The sequence below is a fragment of the Sapajus apella genome, unplaced genomic scaffold (assembly GCF_009761245.1).
Source record: "Sapajus apella isolate SASKATOON/1434 unplaced genomic scaffold, GSC_monkey_1.0 scaffold29, whole genome shotgun sequence".
Taxonomy (NCBI): domain Eukaryota; kingdom Metazoa; phylum Chordata; class Mammalia; order Primates; family Cebidae; genus Sapajus; species Sapajus apella.
The window spans coordinates 25,069,532-25,074,341 of NW_022436969.1; positions in this window are offsets into that span (position 1 = coordinate 25,069,532).

A 4,810-nucleotide genomic window follows, 5' to 3' on the forward strand; every position below is an offset into this window, starting at 1 on the left:
TTTCTTTTCCTATTGCCCAACATGCAAAATGCAAGCCCAGTGAAAGAACAAAGATGTAAAACTAGAGTATCTAAGCAGTCAGCAACAAAAGTTCTAGTCCTGTTTTATGTGTACACAGCAGCTGCATAGCTTGTGAAGTTGAATTTTATCAGGCTGACTTATATTTAATGTGCCAAAGTTTTGTCTTTAGCATTTCAGCAGGTGCAATGGGATAAGCCAATATAGTGAAAATCTTTGCTACTGAGCTAAGAAAACTCCCTTTCACAACTCACAACTCACAGTGTGAGAGACTGCAGAAGTTTGGGGAGGAGGAAGAAGGAAAAGACAGAAAAATAGAAATAAATGAGATTTAAAAAGTAATCTGTTTTGTATGTCTAGGAGTGCTGTTAGGAACTGCATTCGTTTCATTTTCCTACCTGAAGGGTCTAGGAGGGGGTCTATTCAACCCTTTGAGTTCTGCACCAGTCTATTTTTACTACAACACACCAATATTAGGACTTGCAATAAGGTATTTGGAAGGTAACAATCTATGATATCAATTAAAAATGTCTTAAGCATTTGAGTCTAGAAAAGAGTATACCCAAAAAGAAAACAGAGGGGAAAAAAAGGTGCCTAAGCATCTACTATTCTTTGATTTTTTGATTATGGCCATTCTTGCAGGAGTAAGGTGATACCACATTGTGGTTTTGATTTGCATTTCCCTGATCATTAGTGATGCTGAGCATTTTTTCTTATGTTTGTTGGCCATTTATATATCTTCTTTTGAGAATTGTCTATTCATGTCCTTAGCCCATTTTTTTTTTGATGGGAATTTTTTTTTCTTATTGATTTGCTTGAGTTTGTCACAGATTCTAGATATTAGTCCTGTGTCAGATGTATTTATTGTGAAGATTTTCTCCCACTCTGTGGGTTGTCTGTTTACTCTGCTTACTGTTCTTTTTGCTATACAAAAGTGCTTTAGTTTAATTAAGTCTCACCTATTTATCTTATTTTTTAAATTCAATTTTATTTATTTATTTTTTTGGTGAACAGGAAACACTTCTACACTGCTGATCGGGATGTAAACTAGTACAGCCACTATAGAAAACAGTGTGGAGATTCCTTAAAGAACTAAAAGTAGAACTACCATTTGATCCATCAATCCTACTACTGGGTATCTACCCAGAGGAAAAGAAGTAATTATTCAAAAAAGATACATACACATTTTTATAGCAGCATTGGGTAAAAAACAGCTGCAAAATCATGGAACCAACCCAAATGCCCATCAATCAATGAGTGGATAAAGAAACTAGTGTATATATGATGGAATACTACACAGCCATAAAAAGGAATGAATTAACAGCATTTGCAGTGACCTGGATGAGACTGGAGGCTATTATTCTAAGTGAAGTCACTCAGGAATGGAAAGCCAAACATCATATGTTCTCACTGATATGTGGGAACTAAGCTAAGCTATGAGGACACAAAGGCATAAAAATGATGCAATGGACTTTGGGGACTTGTGGGGAAGAGTGTGAGTCCTTATGTGCTGGTGAATCTGCTGAAGGCAGCAGATGGTGAGTTCTTATCCATTCTGCAGTTCTGTGTCTTTTATGTGGAGCATTTAGGTCATTTACATTCAATGGTAGCACTGAAATGTGAGGTACCATTGCATGTATCATGCTCTTTGTTGCCAAAAAAAAAAAAAAAAAAAAAAAAAAAAAAGTGCCTAAGCTGTGGCAATGAGATAAGTTGAGAATAGTGATTTTCCTGCAAAGGAGACCTGGAGAGGAAGTTTAAAATGCAAAAGATAATGTAACAGAAATAAAGGTTGCAAAAGGTGCCTCAGGTATTTTAGGACAAATGCTGTGTCGGTCTGGAGATGCCTGAACATAACTGTGTGTGCTCTATAGCTCTCAGGACTGAAAAGAGACAAAGCAAGACCCCTAGCATTTAAGATATTGTAGGCACAGGAATACTGAATGACAGCTGAAGTTCCTTTCTTATATGAGGCAAAATCTGGAATTGACAATGTATATAACCACTATGTGTCACAAATTTAGATATAGTTAGGTTTTTCTAATACTCTGCAGTTTTTAATGTCTATTTAAATATTTTGTCAGAGTTTTAAAGAATAAATGTACTTAAAAATATAATAGTAATATCTCATTTAAAACTAATTGCTTAATTTATAGGCAAAAATCATCTATAATGATTCAGAGATCCAAGTAGAAGAAGATGCCTTAATTTTGACACAATTCTAAAAGAATAATTATACTATACCAAATGGAATTTATTGAATGTACAAATGCTTTCATATTGAAATTAAAATAGGAGGCACTTTTTAAATGTTAACCAAGGAGCACACAGTGAAATGACTGTGTCCAAAGCTACAGATATGAAACATAAATGAGATAAAATATTGCAGAATTGAAACTGAGTTACTATTAATTATAAAGAAAATCATATTGATGAGTGCAAAAATGTCAAAATTATTTCAATGTCAAAATTGTTAAAAGTGTTAAATATGTCTATTATGCAAAAAGAAAACTGGCAGAAATATTTGTTAATTTAATTAAGTTAAATAGTACCAAGTAAGTATTGAGCTTGGAAATACAATTAGAACTTTTTTGAAACTACTAAAAGTATCACAATATATGGCAATTCTGAAAACTGCTGATGCAAAAACTTAAGGTAATCAAATTACCTTTCTTTGACTTTTCTGATACTAAAAAGAAAAAGTCTAATCATAATTTGCAGACATCAACTGTTCTCTGTCATCACTAGATCACTGTCTCCACTAAATACAAAATATACACCAAGTAGGTATGAAACCTATACATATTTACTATTTCTGAATAGAAAAGGGTAAATCAACTGGCTACATCCTATACATTATTACTGGCATTGTGAGGTATTGTAGAAATACCTCTACTAATCCTAGAAATGTTCTGACACTTGTAGGAAAGATGGAACATCTGGCAGATTAATTTCCAAATTATACTAGAGAACTTTAAGAAGACAGATGTTATGGTTTTATACATCTCAATCTGACAATGATCAACAGTGAGAATTACACAAAATTAATTTAGGAGCACTTATGGATTGGCTTATGGTCTTGGACATCCTTTACTTCAAGATAACTTAAGCTCATGATTCAGTAATTATTTCCATTTTCCTGCATGGCTTTGATGCTGGTCAGCTTGCAGCCCAGAAAACTCCCTTTTCCAGAAAACAGTACTTACTCTGTCTACTGATCCACATACTTCCTTTTCCTTGTAGACCTGGCCTCATAGATTGAAATATAAACTACTCACCTGATTTCCTTCTACTACTGGGAGAATGGGCTCTGGTTTGTAGTCACTACAGCCAGTGAGTGTGTAGGAAGGAGGTCTGAGATGTGGATTTGTGATCCTGTGACTTCACTTCCCCAGAAAACTACAATTATCACTTCACCTGTAGATACAATAGCAGTACATATTTGAAGAGTTAAAGTTATTTTCAGAAAACCAATTACCAAAAATAATGACAATGTTTTAATGTGCATCTCCAGAGACATAAAAATATTTGGGAGAGGTGATAAATTTCCACAATATCTGGAAGAAAATGGGCTCCTGAAGGAAGGAAGGAAGCAGGAAATGAAGGAAGCAGGAAATTCTGAGTCTGAGACATGAGAGACTGAAGCAAAGCATGTGTGTCTTACTGAATTCTGTGCTTCCCTGGGTTATGCATCTGCTGAAAACCTAATTTTCAGCTAATCTCCAAACTCTGGAGCCAAACTATTCTTTAAACAGATGGGATCACACAAAGAGTTTGAGAAGGAGGTGTCAACAGTTTACACTGCAGAGAAGAACTTAAAGTCAAACATTAATATAAAGAATAAATAGAAAACAAATTATACAATTCAATGCAAATTAATATTTAAATGTAGATAATATGTATTCTAGCAATATATATTTTATCAACATTTACCCCACAGAGACAGAGATTCTAAACTAAATATTTATAGAAGAAACAGAAGATTCACTAACGACCCCTCCTATCCATAAAAATGTACCAATTTTATGGATTCCAGAAGAAAATTCTACTCATGTACTAATGAATATACCAATATATTCTAAACTATTTAAAAGCTATAATCATTCTTCTCAATCATTTTTAGGAAGGATAAATTGATATAAGAACTGTTTGCATGAGCAATAGACTATCATAAAGTATTAAAAGATATGAATATGAAAGTAACATTTTTACATATTAGAAACAATTGTGTTAACACATTAAAATATTATAACATTATTAAGTGCCCTTTATGCCAGAAAGGCAAGTGAGATTCATTCTCAGGAAATTCTTTAATACAATAAACTACATTAATTGAATTAATGAGAATGTCATGTGCTCATGTTCATAAATGCAAAACAGATAATGTCAAAATGTCACAGAAAATTATATTTTAAATAATGTAATCATTAAGAGATTAGCAGAAAATATTTTTTAAACATAAAAATAGATTTGTAAAATGAAAAGTCATGACATTACATGATTAGGCAGGAAGAGTCAAAATTATTAAGAAATGAAAAATACTTTTTTTTTTTTGAGACAGGGTCTTCCCATCTCATCCAGGATGAAGTGCAGTGGCACAATCTCAGCTCACTGCAACCACCACCTCTTGGGTTCAAGTGATCCTCCTACCTCAGCCCCCCAAGTAGCTGGGATCACAGTTGTGCACCACCATGCCTGGCTAATTCTTTTATTTTTTGTAGACCCAGAATTTTGCCATGTTGTCCAGGCAGGCTGGTCTCGAACTCCTGAATTCAAGTAATCTACCTGCCTC